This window comes from Nyctereutes procyonoides, unplaced genomic scaffold (assembly GCF_905146905.1).
Source record: "Nyctereutes procyonoides isolate TBG_1078 unplaced genomic scaffold, NYPRO_anot_genome, whole genome shotgun sequence".
NCBI lineage: Eukaryota > Metazoa > Chordata > Mammalia > Carnivora > Canidae > Nyctereutes > Nyctereutes procyonoides.
The window spans coordinates 20,014,286-20,041,403 of record NW_026575125.1 but is presented as its reverse complement, the minus strand read 5'-3'; the positions used below and the strand labels follow the sequence as shown (position 1 = coordinate 20,041,403).

The following is a 27,118-nucleotide window of genomic DNA, read 5'->3' as shown; positions in this document are numbered from 1 at the left end:
ACTCACTGTTTCGTGGCCTTCCGCTCCTCCTCCTCACCAACCCTCCACCACTACCTTCCCACCTGAGGCCACCACCTTTGGACAAGATTAATTAAGTCACTGGCTGTTTTGGGCCACCACAACCACCGTTGGACAATATCAATTCTAACATCACTAACACTCGGTTTCGTGCCCTCCCTCCCCCATGCTCCCCCTTCACACCAATGGGCAGGATTAATCGTGAGGTCACTGTTTCATACCACCACTATCGTCGGAAAGGCTCAAATTTAAGGTCATTGGTATTAGCTTTCATACCCCCTCACTCACCGTCACCATCACCATCACCATCACCACCACCATAGGACAGCTTCCTGACTCTTTGAGGCTTCACCACCACCAGCACCACTACATTTGGACATGAGTCTATGCTTACACCAGGTGTCGGGTATTTTTTTCTCTGCATACCATTGACCTTGAACTCGGGGCTTAGTATAGGAAATCATTATTTCCTAATGGGGATGCATGAAGTACTGCTTACTTTAACCATTTTCACCAAAACTTGCTTTATTTTTGGCAACGTGTAAACATCAAATAAAAGGAAAAGTAGAATATTCTCTAAGGAAAGATAAAAATGTCACTGGAGACCACTGTTTTGATCTAATTAGGCTGGTTTTCTCATTAAATAAAATTATCGGTGGGTAGCTACTTAACATTTGTGACTTCATTGGGTACTTACACACCCAATTCTTTGTTTACTAGTTACATCTTTATTCTGAATCTAAAGAAAAGTAATACATACACTCAAAGGCATCCAGTGGTCTGACCATACTTCTATATTTTCAAATACATCTTGCTCATCTTGGTGCTGCTATGGCACGTAGACTACCATGTCCTTTCCATTCTAACCAAAGCCTAAAAAAGATATACTGACAACCTCTTTAGCTGGGTACTTGGCCAGCAGAGCTAAGCAATCCTGTTGGTGTGCATGGGCAGACAGAGAACCTGTGGCCTGTGATTCTTCCAGTGACTTTTACAGGTGCTATCCGGAAGCAGAGTGTACTTGGTGGCAGTAGTTGTAGTCAGTAAACAGGAAGATTTTCCAAAAAAAAAAAAAAAAAGGAAGATTTTCCCAATCTAAGCAACAGAAGATTGCTGCTGATCTTTCTAGCTTCCACATCACTTGTTTCATTCCTCCCTCTTCCAGTGAATAAAATCTGCATATTCTGTTGATTTGATTACTTCAACTGTCATATGACTAGTTTTATTGATGCTTCTCCAAAAGGTGGCAAGGTCCTAGAAGTTGGGACACAATATGAGAGAGTCTGGTGTAATATAAAATTGCCCTGGTCCAGGGCTCAAATGACCCAGTCCCCTAAGCTTAGTTCTATCAACTGGCTGTGTGGCCTTCAACAAGTCACTTAGCCTTACTCTGTCCCAGTTACTTCTTATGTTGGATGGAGATACCTGATTTCTCTACCTGGCATTTGTGACAATCAAATGAAATAAATCATGTCTAATAGAAACATAAAATATTGTTCTACCTCTTTCATACAACAATACATATTGTTTAAGCAAATAGTCTCATGGTAACTGGCAAAATCCAGAAGCTAATCCAGCGAGTTGATTTCAGTGCTGATTATAGTTATAAGAGAAGGATCTTCAAAGACATAAGTAGATCTTGATGAACTTTTTTCAGTTCTTTGTACACACCAAGGTTTGCCGAGCCTGCTTCCAGTGACTCTTCAAGCAAGATCCTTGGACCACCAGTAGGAATATCACCTGAGAACTTATTAGAAATACAAACTCTTGGGGGATCCCTGAGTGGCTCAGTGGTTTAGCGCCTGCCTTTGGCTCAGGGTGTGATCCTGGAGACCTGGGATCAAGTCCCATGTCGGGCTCTCTGCATGGAGCCTGCTTCTCCCTCTGCCTGTGTCTCTGCCTCTCTCTCTCTCTCTCTCTGTGTGTGTGTGTGTCTCACGAATAAATAAAATCTTAAAAAAAAAAAAGAAAGAAATACAAACTCTTGGACCCCACCCCACCCTGACCAACTGAATGATAAACTCTGGGGGTAGGGCCTGGAAATCTGTGACTTAACAAGTTTTGAGGGCTTTAAAAATATGGCCACGAGGGATCCCTGGGTGGCGCAGAGGTTTGGCGCCTGCCTTTGGCCCAGGGCGCGATCCTGGAGACCCGGGATCGAATCCCGCGTCGGGCTCCCAGTGCATGGAGCCTGCTTCTCTCTGCTTCTCTCTCTCTGTGTGTGTTACTATCATAAATAAAAACATTTTAAAAAAAAATATGGCCACGAATTCTTTGATATTTCTCTCCCCAAGAGATGGAGTTTGATTCTTCTCCTTTTGAACGTAGGCTTGATTTAGAATTCACTTCCAACAAATATAGAATGGCTAGAAGCAATAAGATCTCACTTCAAAGATTAGGTTATAAAATAATTTCACTCTTAAAAATACCAGACCAGTACTCCTCAAAACTATCAAGGTCATTAAAAACAAGGAACATTGGAGAAACTGTGACTACCAAGAGGAGCCAAAGGAGGCATGACAACTAAATATAACATGCTATCCTGGTTAGGATTCTGGAACAGATAAAAGGACATTAAATAAAAATTACAGAATTCTGAATAAAAGATTTACTTTGGAGCAAATGTGTTTAATAATAGTAAATTAAAGTTTGTTCACAAATGGTAAGAAATGTACCATATAATGCAAGATATTAATAGTAGGGAAATGGAGTATAGGGCATATGGGAGCTTTGTGTACTGTCTTCTCAATTTTGCTGTAAATCTAAAACTGTTTGAAAAAAAATAAAACCAATTATACAACGGTATTAACTACGGTCATCATGTTGTACGTTGTATACCCAGAACTTATTTTATCTTATAACTAGGATTTTTAAAAGTTGTTAAGAGTTGTTTAAAGTCCCTATGGAAAAGGGGAAAAATGTAACTATGGGTGTTGACGGGTGTGAACTAAATTTATTGTAGTAATCATCTGGCAATATATACATATACCAAATCAATATGTTGGAGATCTTAAATATATACAATATTATATGTCAATTATATCTCGGTAGGAGAAAGCAGTACCTTTTGGTTACAAAATGTAAAATAAAGTATATTCAAAGAAAATATATATCAATAAAAATATTTTATAACCATAGAATAACTACTGAACATTTAAAGAACATGTATTACAAAAAAAAATAAAGTGAACATTAAAAAAAAAAGACTGACTTCCTTCTTGGGGTTTCTCTCTCTCCCTTCCTCTCTGTCTCTCTCTCAGAAGCCCCCTGCCCTCCTGCGAGGCAGCCCTGTGGAGAAGCCCACAGGAGTGAGCCTGAGAGCAGATGCTTCCCCCCCCCCCCGCCCCCCGCACTTGGACTGTAACCTGGTAAGAGGCCTCTGAGCCACAACCACTCAACTAAGTGGCTCCTGGACTTCTGACCCACAGAAATTCTCACAGTTTGCTGTAATAAATGTTTGTTGTTTCCAGCTGCTTACTTTCTGGATCTATGTTATGCAGTAATAGTTAACTCATCTGCATGCCTCGCAGGTGATTCTGACTCATGCTCAAGTGCTGGAACTGCCCTCCTACCCTATACAGCACTCCTGCCCAGCTCCCTGTTCCTTCCGGCTAATGCCTCAGAACTCAGCAGCAGCAGCACTTAGAAGACAAAGGAGGTCTTCCCTGGCCAGGAAGGCAGTTTGTTCCCCCTGCTGTACAGTTTCTTGATTCTCTGTACTTCTCACTGTAACACTCAAAACACCATTAGAATTTCATGAATGGGGCAGCCCTGGTGGCAGAGCGGTTTAGTGCCGCCTGCAGCCTGGGGTGTGGTCCTGGAGACCTGGGATCGAGTCCCACATCGGGCTCCCTGCATGGAGCCTGCTTCTCCCTCTCCCTGTGTCTCTGCCTCTCTCTCTGTGTCTATGAATAAATAAATAAAATCTTAAAAAAAAAGAATTTCATGAATGTCTGTCCTCCTCCCTAGACACAAGACCTGTGATGGCTGAGCCCAAGTCTAGCCTATCCACTGCTTGGCTACCATGTCTAGCAGCAGTACCACTCACTAGGTCCACAACAAATATTTTTTAAAATAAATTAAAACCAACAATAGGAACAACAAAACTACCCAAATCACATTCCTTCCCATCGGCTCTCAACGGGGAACAAAGGCAAGGGTAATATTCTGAATAATTCAAGCAATAATGGACATTTTATTAAATCATAATTTGATAAAACCAAAAGCCAAAGTGAAGTGGAATAGATGAGGGGAAAAAATAACCACTGATTATCTCATCATCAATCACTAGCAGGTGGATCTTGTTTTAAAAAATGCCTCCACCAAAAAAAAAAAAAGCCTCCACCAGCACTTGACTTGACTATGAACTCCCCGTCTTCCTGTTTTCCTCCTTTTCTCTTTACTCTCAATTGACATATTTTAAAAGCACCTGCTATGTGCTCTGTGAAAGGACCTATGTTTGTCTCTTTACGTAGGTTTGATGGAGGAATCATATCTTCATTTTACAGGTGAGTGAACTAAGAAATAGAAAGGTTAAAATATTTTAAGATTACACAGCTTGTACGTGGCAGTCCAAATTTGACTCCAGGTCTCCTGACTCTCAATTCCATGTTCTGTGATATCAGCCTGTATCTTTAAAATAGACTTAATTATTTATTTTTAATTTTTTAAGATTTTATTTATTTATTCATGAGAGACACACACACAGAGAGGCAGAGACATAGGCAGAGAGAGACACAGGCTCCATGCAGGAGCCTGATGTGGGACTTGATCCTGGGACTCCGGGATCACACCCTGGACTGAAGGCAGGCACTCAACTGCTGAGCCACCCAGGCACCTCTATTTATTTTTAATTTTTAAAAAAATAGTTTTAAAAATTTATTTATGAGAGAGAGAGAGAGAGAACTCATGTGAGTGGGGAGAAGGGGCAGAGGGAGAGGGAAAGGAAAAGAATCTCCAGCAGATATCCCGCTGAGTATGAAGCCTGACGGGGAGCTCAAACCCATGACCCTGAGAACATGACCTGAACTGAAACCAAGAGTTGGATGCTTAACCAACTAATCCACCCAGGTGCCCCAAAACAGACTTTATTTTTTAAAAAGATTTTATTTATTTATTCACGAGAGACACACAGAGAGAGGCAGAGACACAGGCAGAGGGAGAAGCAGGCTCCCTGCAGGAAGCCCAATGCAGGACTCGCTCCTGGGACTCCGGGATCACACCCTGAGTCAAAGGCAGACGCTCAACCCCTGAGCCACCCAGGTGTCCCCAGACGTTATTATTTTTTTAAAGCATTTTTAGGTGCATAGAAGAATTGAGTGGAAACTACTGGGAGTTCCCACATACCCTCTGCCTTTCCCACCCCCCCTACATACATACACACACACACACACACACACACACACACACGGCCTCCCCCACCATTGCCATCCCGCACCAGACTGGCACATTTGCTACCATCAGTGAGCCCCCATTGACACATCATTATGAACCAAAGTCCGCAGTTTACTCTTCACTCCTGGTGCTGTACATTCTACGCGTTTGGCCAAATATACTGCCCCAAAAGTTCTTTTCTTTTTTAAAGATTTTATTTACTTATTCATGAGAGACACACAGAGAGGCAGAAACATAGGCAGAGGGAAAAGTAGGCTCTTTGCGGGGAGCCTGATGCAGGACTCAATCCCAGGACTCCAGGATCACACCCTGAGCAGACGCTCAACCACTGAGCCACCCAGGCATCCCTGCCCTAAAAGTTCTGTGTGCTCCACCTACATATCCCTCCCTGCCAACCTCTGGCAAGTGTTGATCTTTTTTACTGTCTCTATAATTTTACCTTTCCCAGAATGTCATACAGTTGAAATCATATAGCCTTTTCAGAATGGCTTCTTTTACTTAGTAATATGCACTTAAAATTCAACCATGTCTTTTTGTGGCTTGATAGCTCATTTCTTTTTAGGTGTGAATAATATTGCATTGTCTGGAGGGAGCACAATTTATTTACTCATTAACCTATTGAAGGAAATTTTGATTATGTCCAACATCCACCAACCCACCTTTAGATTTGAAGAGTAGGAAGTTAAGAGTGTGAAGATGAGTAAACTAGAGAAGCAAAGTTTACTTAATAAAGTTGTATTAAACTTGTATCTTTAATCAAATATGTGTGTTATTTGAAGCAGTAGCTCTATTTTTCCAAGTGCCCAGATTCATGATTTTTTTGACAAGCTACTTTAGATGATGCAAATCCTCTTCAAGTCCATTTATCCTGGTCCTTTTGTTTCTAACAAAGGAGGGTTTTCATCATACTACTGGTAGTCTTTCTCTTCCCCCAAAAAAAGAGGTCAGAAAAGATTTTAAGCACAGGAATGGTGTGGCAGGATAATTTATGGAGAAATTAAATCTGTGTTTTGTTCTTGCACCTCTTGGAGGGGCAGGTGAAAGAGGTAGCTGATCTTCTCTGACCTGTAAGACAATGGAGACTTTAGAGCTGGGCTTTGGGCTGCTGTGCCTAAGGGTGTTCATTAGCTGTTATTGTATAGCAGGACTGAAAACAGAATTTGGAAGATATGAGACGTTTTGGTAATCTCTATAAATTCATTCTCCCTTCTCTGGGTAACTACCACACACTTTTGTTTACTGCCTGTGCAGTGAATTTGTGCTGGGGGTGGGTGCGGGTAAGAGCCTCCTTTGCAGTAATGTTTTGGGTTTGTTTGTTTGTCTATGATTTTATTTATTTATTTTACAGAGAGAGAGAGAACATGAGTGAGCATAAGCAGGGGGAACAGTAGAGGGATAGGGACAAGTAGGCTCCCCACTGAGGAGGGAGCCTGATGCGGGGCTTAATCCCAGGATCCTGAGACCAAAAGCAGATGCTTAACTGACTGAGTCACCCAGGCACCCTTGTAGTAATGAAATACATGGCTTAATCTAAAAATTATGGCCACTGGCCATAAGCTCTTCATTCAGGGATGGGCACATGACCCAATTTAGGCCAATAGAAAGGAGGAGTATTTCCTGGAGGCTTCTGTGAAAGAAACATGCTTGCTATTGGGAGGAAGTTTCTGGAAGAATCTCTCTTCTCTTTCTACCTTCTCCCCATCTCTGAGTGCATACACACAAGCATGTGGCATCAGCTGACAACCATCTCGTGACCAGGGTGAAGCTGACTTTGTAGAGAGCAGAAATGAGAAGAAACAGGGTCCTTGATGATGTTGAGGTGACTAAATCAAACCAATCCCGAAGCTTCCTCTGAACCACCAGTTATACAGGCCAGTATATCTCCTTTATGGTTTAGGCCAGGTTGAGTAGATCTGTGTTGCTTAGGGTCAAAAGTATCTGAGCCATCACACTAAGCGTTGTCTAGATACCCTGTATATACACATGCAACTAGTTCCCCATTGATGGCTGCTGTTGGGTGTGTTGCCCACCATGCACATAGGAATTCAAACGCAGGTTTAATTTTATTAAAAAAAAACAAAGGTAATGTTTCCTGTGTGCAAGTTATGAAACAAAATTACATCCTATAATATCCAGAAGGAAAAGACAGTAATGGAAAATGGTTAAGTAAATCATGGCACAAGCACTCAGTGGGCCATTAGACTGTCATTAAAAATGTGTTTGTGTGAAATCTATATGAGAACATGGAAAATGCAAATATTTTAAGTGGGTAAAAGCAAGATACAAAATAATGTATTAAATTTGAGCTCAGCTATGAAGAGATCACAAAAACTTCATGGAAAAAGTCTAGAAGGAAACACAGCAAAATGCCAACAAGAACTACTACAGAGTATTTTGAGTGATTACCATGGTTAGGTTGACATTTAGGATATCCCTGGGAGTTTCTGGGTGGGAACATGATCCAAAAATATGATGCCAAAATAGGTAACTGAACTGAATGGCCTTATTCAGTTCTCCTTTACCCCAAAAGATGAAAGTTAATTATACAGCAACCTGTCAGAATCTACTGCTCTTCTGTTTTCATCCAAATCATGATCTTATCAGTTTCTATTAATATTTACTTAGTACCCATAATTAACTGAGCATGAACCATTATTTGCAGTGGACTCTGACATCTAAGGTGCCACCCATTATCTGGAAAACTTGGCGTTTCTCACATCAGCAAGGTAAGTACAGCCCTCATCCATCCAAGCTGTTGGCAGGGGTGCAGCCTACCCCCAGCACCAACCATCACAACCACCCATTGTGAACCCAGCAGCCAACTTGAGTCAGTTCTGAAGTCACCAAGACTTCCTTCCATCGAGGAGGCTTGGGTAGCTTCCAGAAAGGACTTTTCTCCAGAAGGTGTTTTATTGTCAGCCCCAACTCTTTTCACTTTCCCCTCCCTCCAATTATTCTAATTTTCTGGAGGTTTAAAAGATTTGAGGAAAAGAAAAAACAGTCATTTCTCCCAACAAGATTGGAGGCCCCTGCTCTAGGATAATCTGACCCATGACCCATCTATGAGGCAACTCTAAATTAGCAATATTAAAAAGAAAAAGGAATGGGGTCAATCACCTCCCACCGTTTGGAATGTGTACTAGAATAGAACTGAAAAGGCCAGATTTCAAAATCTAAAGAGAGTCAATCTCCTTAGAAGGGCTAAAGCTGCGTGCCCAATTCAGCACCACTAGCCAAATGGAGCTCTTGAGCCCTTGAAATGTACAGATCCAAACTGAGACTGTTGTAAGTGTAAAATTCACTGGGGATTTTGAAAACTCAGTATGCCAGAAAAAGAAAAAAAAGGAAACTAATACAAACTATCTCATCAATAATTTTTATATTGATTACATGTTGAAATAGCATGTTAGATGTATCAGTTAAACTGGCTAAATCATATATATTGTTAAAATTAATTTCATTTGGTTTTTTTGTTTGTTCACTTTTAAGTGTGGCTTCTAGAAAACGTTAAATTATATCTGTGCCTCGCACTTGGGGCTCCTGTTAAATTTCAATGAGATAAGTGCTGTGCTAGATATATTGCAGGGTGTCCCTTATCCCCCTGTTTCTTTTTTTTAAGATTTTATTTATTTTATTCATGAGAGTCACAGAGAGAGAGAGAGGCAGAGACACAGGCTGAAGGAGAAGCAAGCGCCATGCAGGGAGCCCAATGTGGGACTTGATCCCGGGTCCCCAGGATCACACCCTGGGCCAAAGGCGGCGCTAAACCACTGAGCCACCCAGGCTGCCCTATCCTCCTGTTTCTATAGAAAAGGTACCTAACGTTTGAGGAACACCTGGTGGCTCAGTGGTTGAGCGTCTGCCTTTGGCTCAGGTCGTGTGATCCCAGGGGTTCTGGGATAGAGTACTGCATCAGGCTCCCCGCAGAGAGCCTGCTTCTCCCTCTGCCTATGTCTCTGCCTCTTTCTGTGTGTTTCTTATGAATAAATAAATAAAATCTTTTTTAAAAAAGAAAGAAATGGTAACTAAAATTTGCTGCTGGGCTTCTCTGTTCCCTAGCTAGTTACGTGCAGTTCCTTCCTTTAATCCTTACAGCAGTCCCCAAAGGCACACATGAACTTACCCACTTAAAGATGAGAAAGCCTGAGGCTCGGAGAAGTTCAGGAACTTGCCCATGACTGTCCACTGATGTATGATAGAGCCAGGAAACCCAACAGTGGATTATTGTTCAGGGTGTTATTCAGTTGCCAAAGTTTTTGTCTCTGCCATGACTTGAAGACCTATACAAGAAGAGGAAGCAATGCCAAACAAATGCAAGCAGATGAGTTCTCTAAAACTCAAATTGACTCCTAACTCTAGGAAACGAACAAGGGAAGTGGAAGTGGAGGCGGGTGGGGGGATGGGGTGACTGGGTGACAGGCACTGAGGAGGGCACTTGACAGAATGAGCACTGGGTGTTATACTATATGTCGGCAAATTGAACGTCAATATATATACACATATATATATAATTTAAAAAATAAGTTACAGCAAAAAATTAAAAAAATAAAACTCAAATTGCTTTGCACAGACAAGCCTCATTTAAAAATATGACTACACCTCCCTAGTCCGAGATGCCAATTCGACAAACACATGACTAGTGACAAGTGATAAAGAATTGCCTTTCTTTTTGTCTAACAGTAACGTGGAAGGAGGTTGTGAGCAGGTGGCGTTAGAAGAGCTAGCCTTTCCCCACTCAAAAAAGGAAGATTCCTGTATTTGTTGATACTTTCAAATGTAACAGGAAGAAAAATTCACTACTTAGCTCCATGATTTACAAATAAGCAGTGCTGCTGTGAATTTTTTTTGGAACGGGTTTATAGATCCCATGAGAATCTTTAACACTACAAAACAATGCAAATTGATTCAACTAATTTATACTCCTAGGGATGAATAAGAGGTTCCGTCAACCTATATCCTCCTCTTCAAAACCTGGTATTGTCAAACAGCTTTATTGACTGCTCTAGTTTTGGTTTGGATGTTGGATTCATGAGTGTTCCTATTTATGTATTTATGTAAAGAGAGAGCCGTGCATGAACCTCTGTATCTGGAGCCCAGGATTACAATTAATTCAGTTCTATATAATGATGGACCCTCTTTGAAAATAGTGCAGTCACAGCATACTCATCAGGTTCTATAAATGCATGCTATCAAGTTCCATAAATAGGGATGCCTAGGTGGCTCAGCGGTTGAGCGTCTGCCTTTGACTCAGAGCGTGATCCTGGGGTCCGGGATCGAGTCCCACATCGGGCTCCTGCAGAGAGTCTGCTTCTCCCTCTGCCTATGTCTATGCCTCTCTCTGTCTCTCATGAATAAATAAATAAAATCTTTTTTAAAAAGTTCCATAAATACTCCACCCCAATTAGGGACTCAAAGATCCAGCCTCATTCCAAATACCTTTCAGAGCTGGGCAATATCTGTTCTCTCTCCATAGAACCCTTCCCCTCCCCTGTCTCCACTTGACAAGTATCATCCTACTCAGCCTGAAAAGTTCCCCTTTGCTCCACATAGCTTCTTTTTTTTTTAAGATTTTATTTATTTATTCATGAGAGGCACAGAGAGAGGCAGAGACATAAGCAAAGGGAGAAGCAGGGTCCTCGCAGGGAGCCCGATGTGGGACTCGATCCCAGGACTCTGGGATCACTCCCTGAGCCAAAGGCAGGTGCTCAACCGCTGAGCCACCCAGGCATCCCGCTCCACATAGTTTCCTTTCCCAAGAAAACATAACTCTTCAGCATCTCATTCCCTCAAGATTCTGTTCCTTCCTAGCAGTGACTCGAAGTTCAACCTTTAAGCACCATAGCCAAGGAGCTGGGTCAATAATTTTGGTTGTGTGGCCCTTTGGGCATTCCTTGTGACACCAGACCGGCTATCACCTGTCCCCACTGAGGTGAAGGATCAGCCCTAGGTACTGGTAATCCACACTTGGTCATGCGGCAAGGTTAGACAGTTCTACTGACAGTGTGGTCTTAGGTGAGTTAGCTAACCTCTCCGAGCTTTGGTTTTCTGACCCAGGAAACAGGAGTGATAAAGCCTCCTTTAAAGATTTGTTGTGAAAAAAAAATATTTGTTGTGAGAACTGGAGATGATACCCTCCTGAACCGAGGAAGCTTTCACTTACGGGTGCTGCGGCTGTTTTAATACATTTGAGTAGGACAGCATAGCCCAATAGACACCTGATCCCAAAGTTTTAGGACCAGATCTGCCGCTTGGTAGCTCTGTGGATTTGGGAAAACTGCTTCATCCTTTCATACCCCGCTCCTCATATGTAAAGTGAGAGGGCTGGACTTCAGCTGATCTCTAGAAAAAAAATATCATGAGTCTCTGAGAAGAACCCTAACTACAATACTCAATTATTTATCAATGCCAATGTAGTCACCTGCTGCTTTCTTTCATCAGCTACTAACTTATTCAACGGATCCTGAAGGAAGAGTTAGCACAAGCACTTTCCCAGAAAACAAGAGAATATAATTTTGTTTCACTCAAGGGAATAATTTCCTAACCTGAAGGATGAAGGAAACAGTGAAGGAGGGGAATAACTGCCCCCAAATGTACAAGTAAAAGCTATATTCATGTTCAAAGCCAAGTTCAGAACTCTGATATTATTCTCCAATTATTTTTTTCATCATTCAAGCTTACTGCATGAGTCAGAGCTGTATTTTGTTTCTCCTGATATAACCCTTTTCTTCTTTTATTCCTTTCCCTCAAAATGGCCTCATTCTTTCAGAGAGAGAGAGTGTGTGTGTGTGTGTCTTCCTTCTCAGGATGCCTGTTGTTGCTCTGGTTTCAGAGCAAAGTCACTTTGGTCTTGAGTGAGTTTTATTTGGCAGCATAACCCAAGGAACACCTGTTCCCATTGTTATGCTCTGTTGCCTCATAAAAGTGGAGGAGGTTGGACTCCTCTATGTACCTCATAGTCACGGTCAAGGAATTCCATGTGAATTCCATGTAAGCTGGATTTCAGTAGACAATAAAAAATAGAGGAACATTTTCTCTTACCATTTTTTGAACCCTCAACCCAGATCAACTCTTTGGCTCTTCCAATAGCCTTCCTGCCTTCTCACAAAGGAGGGGACTGGTATCCTCCCCTCACACTTCTCCATGAAGTCACTTACCTAATATGCTATTTTTCTTTGTCTGCTCATAGGACTGGCCATGTTCCACAAAGAACCACTACATACACACTGGATGAAAAACAATTGCTCTGAAATGTCAATTCATTCAGACTCCCTGGAGACACAAAATCTCTCCAATGCCAGGAGAACGAAAGGAAGAAAGAATGAGAGCAGTGAGTTCATGGGTCAAGTCTCAGAATAACCAAGAAAGAAGACACAAAAGGCTACAAGCAAAGACCAGAGAGCTAAGAGAAAGAGGGAGTGATGGAGTGATTCTGGCCAAAGGGGACAGGTGAACAAGGAGTTGTGGTTAAGGCCCTAGCAGTCTGGAGTCCTGTCCACCACCTACATGTGTTTTTCTGGGCAGGCAAGGTACTGGTGCACATGCACAGTGGTGGTGGCAGTGGTGCACATAATCCAGCCACCCCCCAGCAACAGTTTGCCTCCGGACGTCTCACTAGTTCCTATCTTTTCCTGAAGACATTGTTCTCACTAGCATCTGCCAGAAGCACTTAGAAGAGATGACAGTTCCTAGGTTCTGTCCCCTTTCCTCCATCACCCCCAATTCATGCTGAGGTCACCAATGATCTTCATTTCCAAGGAATACTTTCTAGTCCTTATTTTTCTCAACCTCCCAGCCACTCCCTCTTTTTTGAAAAACTCTCTTTTCCTTTCAGTTCAGTAGCTCTACACCCTCCTTGTTTTTCTCCTGGGTTTCTAGTCACTCCCAGGTCTTTTCCTCTGACCTCTGCTCCTCTGCTTCCTTTGAGATTCCTACGCCCTCCTCTTACCAGCTTCTCCCTTCCTAGGCAAACTCCACTATCACAAGGGCTTCTCTTACCTTTGAAATTCTGACTCCTCATTTAAATTTCCTGCCCCTGTGTGTGCAAATGCCTACTTGACATTTCCACCTGAATGCCTCAGTGACCCCTTCAAGTTATAGATGGCCAAAGTCATACTCACCATCTTCCCACCAAAACTCTTCTCTTCCAGCATTGTTCCCTTCTTTGGAAAATAGAAGTTCTGTTGACAGGGTTGCTTAATCTATAAATCTAGGCATCATCCTTTTTATTTTTTATTTTTTTAAAGATTTTATTTATTTATTCATGAGACAGAGAGAGACAGGCAGACAGACAGACAGAGACAGAGACACAGGCAGAGGGAGAAGCAGGCTCCATGCAGGGAGCCCGACGTGGGACTCGATCCAGGTCTCCAAGATCAGGCCCTGGGCCGGAGGTGGCACTAAAGTGCTGAGCCACCCGGGCTGCCCTAAGCATCATCCTTTTTTAAAAAAAAAAGATTTTATTAATTCATGAGAGACACAGAGAGAGAAGCAGAGACATAGGCAGAGGGAGGAGAAGCAGGCTTTGTGCAAGGAGCCTGATGTCGGACTTGATCCTGGGACTCTGGGATCACACCCTGAGCCGGAGGCAGATGCTCAACCACTGAACCACCCAGACGTCCCTCTGGCCATCATCCTTAACATTTCCCTCTCTGTCACCTCTCACACTCCCTCAATCATCAAGCCTTTGATTCTCTGTCCTGTATATTTATCTCTTGAACCCTTCTGTTTCTCTTTATCCCAGCTGCCACCATCCTGGCCAGGGCTACCATTACTTCTCACCTGGGCTGTTGCAGTGTCCTCATAACTTGTCTATTGGTATCTTCTCTTGCCCCCCAATCCATTCTTTTATCTACTATAGCCTAAGTGATCTTTGAAAGTATAAATGTGGACATACCACTGTCCTTCAATAGCCTGGAAGGCCCTGCCTAACCTAGGCCCTAGTCATCCATCTCCTCTTGCACATCACTAGCTCTTATTCTGTTGGCACCAATGATACTGGACTTACTTTAACTTCTTAAAACACAGCACTTTGCCTGCCTACAGCTCTTGGAAAAGCTTTTCTGTCTGTCTGGAAGGCCCCTTCCGCCCCACTGACCTGAGACAGCTAATTCCTGCTCATCCTAGAGTCTGCCTTAAACATCACATCCTCAGGAAAACCTCTGACCATCCAGAAGGAGTAGATCTCCTTTTAATCATTATCAGAGCACTGTGAAGTACTTCATAGCACACTGCATACTTGAAGTTAATTAATAGCAATTTTTGGTTTAATGCCAGTCTTCCTCAGTTCCATATTGGCAGAGCCCATGTCTATTTGTCAACAACTGAGGTCTCAGTTCCTAGCTGACAGCAGGCTCCCAAGAAACCCCTGTATAGTAACTGACTTTCTGAGCGTTCCTACCTGCCATTACCCCTACACTCTCCCCAAACCATTCTTGCTGAATTGAAAACACCCTGTTGAATCCTCCTACGTTACTTTCCTATTGCTGCTATAACAAATTGCCATAAACTTAGTGGCTTAAAACAGCACAAAATGTATTCTCTTACAGTTCTGGAGGTCAGCAGTCCTAAAATCAAGGAGTCAGCAGGGCTGCATTCTTTCCGGAAGCTCCAAAGGAGAATCTATGTCTGTACATTTTCTGCCTTCTAGAGGCTTCCCTCCTATAAGAACCTTTGTAATGACATTGGGCCCATCCAGATTATCCAGAATCATCTCCCTGTCTCAAGACCCTTAACTTTGCAGCTCATATCTGCAAAGTCCCTTTAACCATGTAAAGTAACATATTCACAGATTCTGGGGATAAATAGGTGGACAGCTTTGGAGGAGGGCATTCTTCAGCTTCCCACACCTCCTATGCCTTAGAGGGTAAAATTTCTGCCAAGTTTTCTGGAACAAATTCTGAACTTTGCTACAAAATATCATACACCGTATACACCGTATACATATCACGATACTGACCACATTACAACTCTCTTTCTCCTAGATCCCCTTGTAAATTAGCTTTGATTAGTCTGTCCTCGAGTATGCACATGTACTCCATAGTGTCCACATATACACAGTCCTCAGGGGCACTTAGAATATCCTTCCAGATTTCTGTCCCCCTGGTGAGGAAGGCAGAGCCATGGTGCAGAGAAGGAATGAAGCTGGTAAAGCAGGTGAAGTGACCTTGCCTTGTTTAATGCCAGAGTCTACCCTCCCAGCTGCAAGTTTCCTTTCCAAGCTGTCTGCTTTCTCAAGAAGCTGGCTGAGGGGCTGGTCACAAGCTGTCCCACGTGGGAGAGTCTTAGCAAGAAGCTATGGCTGAACATTTTTAGATACATTTATAATTTGTACAACAATGTTCAGAAAGTGCACAAATATTTGTCAATGAGTGTGGAAGCAAGAAGTTTCATGATCCAAATAATTTGCATCTTAAATACTTGACTTAATGAGTATGGAGACTCTGGAGATGAGAGAGCCTGATCCTCAAGGTGCTACCTACAGACTGTTCACCTCAGAGTTGGGGTGGGTGGAAACACTCGGCCCCAGGCATAGTCTTGTCTTGTGCTACAGCTTCCATTACATGCTTTTCCTGACTGTTACGGGAATCAAACAGAAGATGTTGCTTCTGGCAGCACTCAGTGTCCTAACGAGGAGTGAATCTCTTGTTCCCAGCAGGCACAATCTGGTGTTTTGAGGAAGCAAAGACAGGCATGTTTTTCTCTCATGGCATCTACTCCCCTTGCAGTAATCACATCTCAGTTCTTCAATCCGTGGTCTCTTCTAGACATTATTGCTTTCTGGGTATTCTGGTTTTTCCCCCAACTTCTGATTATTTGTCCATGAAAGATTTCCAAGGGGACAAGAAGCAATTGAAAACACTTTTTCTATACTCTTCTTACCTTTATTTGTTAAAATCATAAACATCACTACCAAGGAAAGTCTAGGTGAGTTGTTCTAAGTCACTGATCCCTGAAATGGACACACTTTGAGTGATCAACTAGTCATGATGTTTTAGAGCTTGGAGGCTAGAGATCATCTGGTCCACCCCCTCATTTTGTAGATGAGGACACTGAGCTGTAGACACCTAAGGAAACTGTCCAAGGACATATATACGTGCCAGGGCTATTGACAGTTTCATAAAGCCATAAAAAGTATCAACCAAGATTCTACATATCCAGTTGATAACAGTCACAGATACAGCTTCCAAGTAATAAATTCAGTCTTCACTGTTTTAAAGTTTTGTGATAATTCGACCTGAGCCAGGCCAAAGTTTACTTCAAACACTATGAAAGAAAAGCTTACAAAGCAATTAATGGTATAAAAAAGATCACAAAACATCAAGTTTACCTATGTCTAGTAACAAACTGTTTAAAGGACATTTGCCTTTAACTACATGCAACTATACTTCTGATTTAAAAACAAATCATTAAAATGGGCCTTGCAAAACTTCAGCTTAGAGTCATCTTGTTGATTATTTAATCCTTATTAAATACTTACAATTTTAAAAATTATTTCTTTTAAACAATGAGCCTAAGAACTTTCATTGATCAAGCCTGATTATCCCTTCCATTGACTCAGAATTAGAAGGGTTTAACTGCAGGGCTTCAAAGCAAATCAGAAATTGTGTGACAAGGCCAACTCTTCCAGAACAACTGCCCTCATTCACCTTGAACGAATCTTGGACTATTTTGCTTTGATGAATAGGGAGGGCGGAGTGTTCAGGAATTTGTTTTCCCCCCCGCAAGTACTGATGCAGTACATTTAATGGCAACCCCTATTTATACCCATCAAAATTTCTTCAGATGAAAACTGACAAGATAAGTCACTACCAGGCACTGGGTCTTTCAGAGGAAGTACCTTGCCCTTCCTATCTGTGGCCCCACACACCATCATCCTAGGCTATCCTATTCTGTCATTCAGCTCTCTGGGAAATAGCAAACGTGACAAGATTTGGATTAAACTCTGGACCCCTAGCAAGACACTCAAGAAAAGTCTGATCCTTTCTTCACTGCAAAATCAAACCAATGCCTTGTGGAAAGTTCTTTCCCTCATTTAGGACAGAGAATATTTTCTGGTGGTAAGTACTTGTCAGAGAATCTGGCTTTGAGCTGGTTGCTTGCAGTGAAAAGACATTTTTTGTGTCCCCTATGATTTTATCTCCCTCTTCCTTCCCTTGCATCTAGGGTTGCCAGGTAAAATACAGGGTGCCCCAGGGAAGTTGAATCTCAGATAAAGAACAAATATATTTTTAGTACAAGAATGTCCTATGCACTATTTGGAACATAGTTCTATTTTATTTTTTTAATTTTTATTTTTTTAAAGATTCTATTTATTTATTCATGAAAGACACACACAGAGAGAGAGGCAGAGACACGGGCAGAGGGAGAAGCAGGCTCCACTCAGGGAGCCCGACGTGGGACTCGATCCCGGGTCTCCAGGATCATGCCCCGGGCTAAAGGCGGTGCTAAACCGCTAAGCCACCCGGGCTGCCCCGGAACATAGTTCTACTTTAAAAACCTATTTGTTGATGATCTGCAATTCAAGTTTCCCTGGCTGTCCTGTATAGATTATTTGTCTGTGTAGCTTTTTGTTTTTCTAAATCTGGCAACCCTGATTTTATTCTCCCAACACGGCTTTGTTCTTTCTCCTAAAATTTTCTAAAATTGGGCTTTCTCCCCATTTCCATTGCACTTCTTAAAGACAGTTTTTTCCCCTTTTCCTTCTGCTCTTGTTTGGTGGTGGCAGGGCATTAATTTTTAGTGATTTTGGATTGTGATGGGCAGCAGCAGCCTTCTGTATAAAGGGGCTCAGAGCCATACATCAGGTGAAATTTCAATAGGGCGTGTGTGAAACCATCTCTTCTTTTTTTTTAAGATTCTACTTATTTATTCATGAGAGAGAGAGAGAGAGAGAGAGGCAGAGACACAGGCAGAGGGAGAAGCAGGCCCCATGGAGGGAGCCTGATGTGGGACTTGATCCCGGGATCACGCCCTGGGCTGAAGGCAGGCGCTAAACCACCGAGCCACCCAGGCGTCCCTCATCTCTTCTTAATAAAAAAGATTTTATTTATTTATTGAGAGAAAGAGAGAGCACGAGGGGGGTGCAGAGGGAAAAGCATATTCCCCACTGAGCAGGGAGCCCAACATGGGACTCGATCCCAGAAACCTTGGATCATGACCTGAGCCAAAGGCAGAGGCTTCACCTACTGAGACCCTCAGGTGCCCCAAGCCATCTCTCCTGACGTAATCTCCAAAGTACCCCCTTTGAGTTAAGCATTGCCTTCTCTAACTGGTACTTCTAAAACACCCCTGGGAAACATTAACAGAAGTTACTCATAGCTTAGTAGAAATGGTAGCAATGATTTTTAAATTTTTATCTCCATCTAATTTTTAAAGCCCTTTTTGGAAGTATAACATGCATACAGGAGTGTGCCCAGTTAGTAAATGCACAGCTGGGTGAATTTTCCCAAAGTAAAACTACTCAGATAAGCAGCACCCAGATTAAAAAAAAAAATACAACCTTAAGAGGGAAATCCTGTCACATGCTACAATATGGATGAACATCATACTATATGATATAAACCAGTCACCAAAGGGTAAATACTGTAGGATTCCACCCATGTAAGGTATCTAGAGTAGCCATATTTATAGAAATAAAAAGCAGAATGGTGGCTACCAGGGACTGGGAACAGGAAAAATGAGTTATTGTTTAATGGGCACAGAGTTTCAGTTTTACAAGATGAAAAAGTTCTGGAAACCTATTTCACAACAAGGTGAACACACTTAACACCACTGAACTGCACGCTAAGAAACAGTTAAGGTGGTAAATTTTATGATGTGTAATGTTTTATCACAGTAAAAAAAAGAAAGAAAGAAAGAAAAAGAAAAAACAAACACAATATTACCAGCTCCCCCAGAAGCCCTCCTGCCCCTGTCACTTCAGCCTGTCCAGGAAAACCACTCTTCTGATCATCAGAAAGAGCCTGTCTGTTCTAAAAAGATCCTAGAGTTAGTAAGAAAGAAAGTGTGCCAACCCCCTTTCCTTCTGACAGGGAGACTTCTCAAAATCAGACAAGGATTTGGTCGTGCCTAACGCATTGCAAACGCATTGCAAACGCATTGCCTGGCATATAGCAGAAGTAGCTCAAAATTGCACGCTGATTCCACGTGGACGCCGGCCGGGGAGATGCTGAGGGAAGGGAAGGGCACCTGAGGAAGAAGAGACAAGTGCTGGAAACAAACACCAGCTGCTTTGCAATCTTGCCAAAGGTTAGCCCTGCATACTCATTACAGGTTTATTCACTGATGATGCTTTTTTTTTCTTTTTCACTGTGTTGACAACATGACCTGTAGGTTCATATTTGAATCCAGCTCAAAGTACATATTTTTGTTACTGTGTGCACAGCACTATGTGCTTATTTTCTTTCCAGGGTGTTTATTGCTACTATGTATGGCAGGAGACAAAGCAGGTGTGCTTGCTAATGCCGGCCTCCAAATTCCTCAGGGACAAATTCAAAACTCAAGGAAATTGAGGTTCGCCTCATTTTGCAACTGCCATAATATGTGATCCACTGGACTTATTCACTATGTCCTTTTCCACGATGGCACCAGATGTTCTTTTTTTTTTTAAAGATTTTATTTATTTATTCATGAGAGAGACACACACAGAGAGAGAGAGAGAGAGAGAGAGAGAGAGAGAGAGAGAGAGGCAGAGACACAGGCAGAGGGAGAAGCGGGTTCCATGCAGGGAGCCCGATGTGGGACTTGATCCCGGAACTCCAGGATCACGCCCTGGGCCGAAGGCAGGCGCTAAACCGCTGAGCCACCCAGGGATCCCAAGCACCAGATGTTCTAATGAACAAATGACAACACTGTAAGTGCTGATCAAGAAAATGGATAAAATTCAGCAGATGATGGTTTTTCCTCATGATAGTCTGTGGATGACACCGTGGGCAGCAGCGGTAACACCAATGGCTCAGCTGATGCCAGGAAGGGAAAAAAGAAGAAGAAAGAAAATGGATACAATTGTTATTTTAGGCCACAAATGGTAGTGACTGGGGCAGAGTTCAACAATCTACTTATAGTCTTGAAGCCAAGGAAATATGATGCACCACTCTTTGATGTCAGATGGCAGGCAGATATGCTGGGGACCTTGGAAACAAAAATGGTATTGTCATATTATGCTAAGGATTAGTTATTTAGATTAGTTATTGGGTCTCAGACCCAATGATTCCTTTAATGACATATATTCAGGAGTCCTCCTGCACTAACCTGAAATAAAACCCATAGGGAATACCACATACCCCTATGCATAATTGTAAAAAAAAATCAACATAATACCCTGGCAGAAAGGACAAATAGAAAGAAAGTAATGTATAATAAAATAACATACACCTCAAAATTAAACTCTCAGGCATGGCAATCCTAGAAGACAAAATAAAGTAGCCAAATGCTTACACTATCATAGCATCGGTGTGAGTGACAGCTCAAGGCCAAGACTGACACGGGTATGCTTTAGTGGCAACTTGAAGGACAAGATCAGTACTGCCCATGGTGTTATGACTTCCCAGCATGGTGAACAACACTGGAAAAGTTCTAAGCAATACTAAAGGCAAGTATCCTTCAATTTATACTGTGCCTGCATTCCTAGAAGATTAAATGCTTATTTTTACCTACATGATGTTTCAGCAGGATATCTGAAGGTCATTCAGAACAGGGGGTGATTTCCAGTTCTAGCATCTCTGACCCCAGCCTTTAAATGTCAATAGTGCTCCCCAAGCATTGTGACAACAAAATGCCACTATTGATTTCTTAAGTCCACTCCTACCTCGGGACATTACCATCTCCTATTTAGTATACCTGATTTACAGTAAAATATTTTATTTGCAGAAGCATTTTTAAAATCTTAAAATACATCACTCAAAAATTGACCCATATCCTCAGCAATTCCCTCAACTATGATTCATACCCCCTCACATTAAAAAAAATTGATGTTGAATTTTACAATCCCAACAAAAACGAGTTTCCCAAGATCTGAGCCAGTTAGATCACCAAGAGAGTCAATGAATAAAACTACATAGCATTTTTGGGGAGGATACTTACTTAGTAGACTAGTCATTAATAGGTTGACTAAAGGAAAAAAGAAGAGCAAAACCCTGCAGGTTGTCTCATCAAGAAAAGCAATTTAATGAGAAGGTGTCATATACATGTAGGGTAATGATAAATATTGTAATTATTGTTTTGTTCTACTTTTGCAGTTATCCTGTTTAGTTGTGCTTTTCAAAAGAAACTCAGTAATTGTGAAAATTCTTTATTAGCGGCATAAATATAAATCAAAAATCCTACACCCACTATGAGTTCCAGTCTGCAGAGCACTGCCCTCAGGTTGGGTTTCATGTGTTTTGGGGCCAGTGGTGGGGTTGGAGCATCTTGGTTCTAGCTCAGAAGAGCTCGCTGCATTCACCTCTTCCCAACTGTGCACTGAGTGATGTCAAGTTACTAGCCTGAAATCAGTAGTGATGTAAGTATTTGCATGGAAACTGGCCAATACTACATATTAGGTTCACCACCACCCACACACCCTTGCTTCTAGAGAGTCTGTTGTTAAACAGTCACCAGACACCATTGCATGGGTCTGGCGCCTAGGAAAGAACAACCCGTCTTAGAGTACAAAACAAGACTTGGTTACAAACTCTTGGAAAAGAACAGTCCAAACTGGGCTCTTTAACATTTCATCAGATTCTAGTAAAGTACCAAGTGATGACTCAAAAATGACCAAGGAAGCAAAACTAAACGAAAACATTAATTCACTAGTATCCAAATATTTATCTAGTACCAACTGGGTACCAGTCTCCTTAAATTTTTTTCAGCAACAAGGCAAGACACAAATTAAATAAGTATATAATGTGCAAGGGACCAGTGTGTACGCTGCCAGTTTAAAAGATAGTTAAACAATGACACTAGTATTTTTCACCTGCATCAAAGGGAATACTAACATTTAATAGGCATTGTGCCAGGTATTAAACAAATATTGTCTTGTTTGATCCTCACAACCACCCTGTAAGATAATCATTAGGTTGAGCCATATGAAATTGCTGATAGTTGACCAATTTTGACCTCTACAAAAGGCAATTTCCACCTAAATTATTTTCTCTGTTTAATAGACAAGGAAGCCAAGATCCCAATATACCAACTTGTCAAATGTCAAACAGCTAGTAAGTGACAAAGCTAGGATTCCTTGCAGACCAGAATGGTTCCAAAGGCCCTGGACTTCCTGCCACACACAGTTCTCAAATGAAAGAATTGTTAGGCACATTTGATGCACTGCACACATTCAAATAAATCTTAGAATTAAACCATTTTGAAATAACTTCTGGTAAGAGAAATTAAATTAAAGACATGCATTTTGCTACGTAACTAAACACTGGCTTCCTGGGTTTCTTAATCATAAATGATTAGAAATAATCATAATTGTTGATACATTTTAGAGACTGAAAAACATCTTAATAGAGATTGCAACCATTGTTTAATTTATTCTTAAAAACTCAAATTAATGTTTGTACTTAAGAAATTCCATTAATGTTCAATTTATACTTGAGAAATTAATGTTTAATTTCTTTTTTTGTTGTTTAATTTCTACTTAACAAATGACTTTCTTAAAATGCTATGCTGGGATCCCTGGGTGGCGCAGCGGTTTAGCGCCTGCCTTTGGCCCGGGGTGCGATCCTGGGGACCCAGGATCGAGTCCCACGTCGGGCTCCCAGTGCATGGAGCCTGCTTCTCCCTCTGCCTGTGTCTCTGCCTCTCTCTCTCTCTCTCTCTCTCTCTCTCTCTCTCTCTGTGACTATCATAAATAAATAAAAATTTTAAAAATAAAAAATGCTATGCTATTGCTAGTACAAACCACCAAAGGTCTTATATTCACAGTCCTTGATTCTGAATCCACTAGAATGATCAGTACTTCAAAAAAGAATTACAGTTATGAATGTTTGAACCAGAGGATATAGGAGTGTTTCAATTTTTAAAAATTGAAATACGGTAGAATTATGACATAATACATATACATTCATGTATATGTGTATACATTCATGTATATGTGTATATATATATATACATTATATATATATATAGTTGAAACAAAAGTTTCATGAAAAATTTTACTCTTGGTATATGCTATATTCTCTAATACTTTCTTTTTTCTTCTTTTTTTTTAGAGAAAGAGAGCATGGGGGTGGGGAGGGGGAGGGGCAGAGGAAGAGAGAGAATCTTAAACAGGCTCCATGCCCAGCACGAGGCAGGTCTCTCACGACCCTGAGATCATGACAGGAGCAGAAATAGAGTCAGATGCTTAACCGACGGAGTGACCCAGGTGCCCCTCTGATATTTTCTATCCTACCCTGTTCTATTTCATTAAAAACTTCTGCCCACAACTTAGTATATCATTTTTGCAATTCACTAATGTGTTGTGACCTGCAGTTTGAAAAACAATGTCTTAGAGACCTTTATTTTGGAGACCTCATCTACATCCCCCATTTTATTTCTTTCCTTCTAGGTTACTCTGTTCTTTGCATCTATAACCTTGACCCCCCACTTACCAGTTTCTCTTCTTCCTTCCTTGAACAGATACTTACAAATAACCTGCTAGGTGCCATCAACTGTGTGCTAAGTGCTGGAGACAGGGCACATTTATATTCACATCCTGGGATTCCAACATCCATCCAATCATCATGCAAATAAATGCAAACTTCCAACTGTGCTTACTGCTATCAAGGACAGGTTCCAAGAGAGGGGGATTTGACCTAGTTAGGGAAGACTTCTGAGGAAATGGCACTTGAGTTGGGATATAAAGATCTGATCTAGTCCAATCTAATCTAGCCTATTCTGTTTCATTAAGAAAATGCTTATTTCCATCCGCTAATCTACTTTGAGCAATTACTAATTTAAAGTAGCAACTGTCTCCATTCACCTAGCATAACATTTTCAAGGGTCATCCAAGTGGCAGTATTGTATGGATATAGCACATTTTGCTTATTCATTTGTCAGTTGATGGACATTTGGGTTGTTGCCACTTTTCGCTATTGAGGAATGCTCCTATGAACTTTTGGGTAGGAGTTTCTGTATGGGCATATGCTTTCGTTTCTCTTGGTTATATACCTAGGAGTGAAATTAGCTGGGTCATATGGTAACTCTAATTTTAACACTTTAAGAAACTGCCAAAATGTTTTCTAAAGCAGCTGCACCATCTTACAGTCCCAGTAGCAGTGTATAAGGGTTTCCATTTCTCTATATCCTTGTCAACGCTTGTTTATTATCTGATTACTTGATTATAACCATTGTAGTACAAGATGTGAAGCAGTATCTCGTTAGTTTTGGTTTGCATTTCCTCGATGGCTAATGATGTTGAGCATCTTTTCATGTGCTTATTGACCCTATGTTGTCTTTGGAGAAATATCTATTCAGATTCTTAACCTATTTTTAAATGGGCTATTTATCTTTTTATTACTGAGGAGTAAGAGTTATTTATACATTTTTATATCAGTTCCTTATTACATAAGTATTAGCAAATATTTTCTCCCTTTCTGTCAATTGTCTTTTCACTTAAAAAAAAAAGATGTTACTTTTAAGTAATCTCTACACCCAACGTGGGGCTCAAACTCATGACGCCAAGATAAAAAGTCATACACTCCACCGACTGAGCCAGCCAGGTGCCCTGTTCTTTTCACTTTCTTGATGGTGTTCTCTGATGCACAAACGTTTTGATTTGGTGAGATCCAATAACACCCCATCTTGCACCACACTTCCCTGATCATTACCTTCAACCATCATCTCTACTTTACTTCAGCAATGGACCTAGACCTCACCCTCAGAGTAAAACCCTTTGTCCTCCTAGCTTTCTCTCTACCTTGTTTCCATCTCACATGCTCCACTAAGCCTCTGAGACCTCCAATCCCAGAGTCTTCTGTTTTCTCCATTTGTCACACCCTCATCTACCATTTTCCATTCTTTTCTTATCCATCCTGGCCTGCTACAAAGTCTCCATTCCCAGTACATTCCACTCCTTTACCCCACTATTTGCTACATTTGTTCTGCAACCTCCAACCACACATCAATCCAGCCATTTGCCTTCTCTACTTGCAGTGCTCCTAGGGAGTGTTGACAAAGTCATGCAATCTTACGCTTTGGAACTCCTCCTGATGCATGTCCTCCCGCAACAGCAGAGCTCTCAAAGCTGCCATGCTAGGCTTTCATTTGAGCCACCTCACTTTCCTCTCCCGTTCCCTGAGATGCACTCTATTCCTCTCCCTTTCACTCACGTCACTCCCACCATGCTGTTCCTTGAACAAGCCGAGATCACTCCCATCTCCTCAATGCTCGCTGTTCCTTTGCCTTAAACATTCTCCTACCAGGTCCTTGAGTGGCTGAAACTTTCTTCTCATTTAGGTCTCAGTTTAAATGTCACCTCTTCAGGGACGCCTGGGTGGCTCAGCTGTTTAGCACCTGCCTTCGGCCCAGGGTGTGATCCCAGAGTCCCAGGATTGAGTCCCGTGTCAAGCTCCCTGCATAGAGCCTTCTTCTCCCTCTGCCTGTGTCTCTACCTCTCTCTTTCTCTCTGCATGGAGCCTGCTTCTCTCTCTGCCTCTCTGTGTGTGTGTCTCTCATGAATAAATAAATAAAACCTTTAAAAAAATAAATGTCACCTCTTCAGAGAGGCCTCTCCCATCTGCTCTACTAATGCTGCCATCTTCCCATTGCTATCACACTCCCCTGATTTATTTTCTTCTTTTCTGTTTTTTTAAGATTTTTTTTAAATTTATTTGAGAGAGAGTGAGAGTAAGAAAGATCACAGAGGCAGAGGGAGAAACAGACTCCCCACTAAGCAGGGAGCCTGATGCAGGGCTCAATCCCAGGGCCCTGAGATCATGACCTGAGTCCAAGGCAGACACTTCACTGATTGAGCCACCCAGGCACCCCAATTTTCTTATTTTCTTTATCTGCACTGTCTGAAAAAATCCTACACATACTTCTAAAACCCTTTACTAGTGAGAGTCAGAGACTTGCTCCTCTGTGGTCTCCTAATACTCTGTGTAGAACTTTCTTACCAGGTTGCTATTATTTATGGATTATAGGTCTGTGGGGTGCTGGGGTGGCTCAGTAGGTTAAGGGTCTGCCTTCAGCTCAGGTCGTGATCTCAGGGTCCTGAGATTGAGCCCTGCATCAGGTTCCCTGTTCAATGGGGAGTCTGCTTCTCCCTCCCCCTCTGCCCCTCTGCCCTGCTCATGCTCTCTCTCTCTCTCTCAAATAGATGAATAAAATCTTAAAAAAAAAACAGAAAGGGGGATCCCTGGGTGGCTCAGCAGTTCAGCGCCTGCCTTTGGCCCAGGGCGTGATCCTGGAGTCCCAGGATTGAGTCCCACATCGGGCTTCCTGCATGGAGCCTGCTTCTCACTCTGCCTGTGTCTCTGCCTCTCTGTTTCTCTGTCCCTGTCTGTCTGTCTCTCTCTATGTCTATCATGAATAAATAAATAGAATCTTTAAAAAAAACCCAGAAAGGATTACAGGACTGTGTTCCTCTTCCCGAGGCCAAGCTCCTTGCAGATAGATGCTAGGTCTTATTCATCTTTGGCTCCTTCAAGGTGCCCCACACAAAGCAGGCACTCACTATGCGCCAAGGAGAGGTACAGAAACTCATGATCTCATTATCTCCGTAGTGTGGGACCTACCCATCATT

General features: G+C 41.9%; 1 protein-coding gene and 1 non-coding gene across 2 annotated transcripts in view; one reads left to right on the top strand and one right to left on the bottom strand.

Moving 5' to 3' along the window:
• Positions 1 to 27,118, bottom strand: part of PDK3 (pyruvate dehydrogenase kinase 3) — a 132,195-nt gene that overhangs the window by 65,452 nt on the left and 39,625 nt on the right. The window contains exon 2 of the mRNA XM_055337712.1: positions 9,536 to 9,692. The gene's annotated coding sequence lies outside the window, so the exon portion shown is untranslated. The remainder of the gene's footprint in view (positions 1 to 9,535; positions 9,693 to 27,118) is intronic.
• On the top strand, positions 20,296 to 20,382 carry LOC129518985 (small nucleolar RNA SNORD35). Its single transcript, XR_008666307.1, has one exon. It is a non-coding gene; the product is annotated as a small nucleolar RNA SNORD35 (small nucleolar RNA).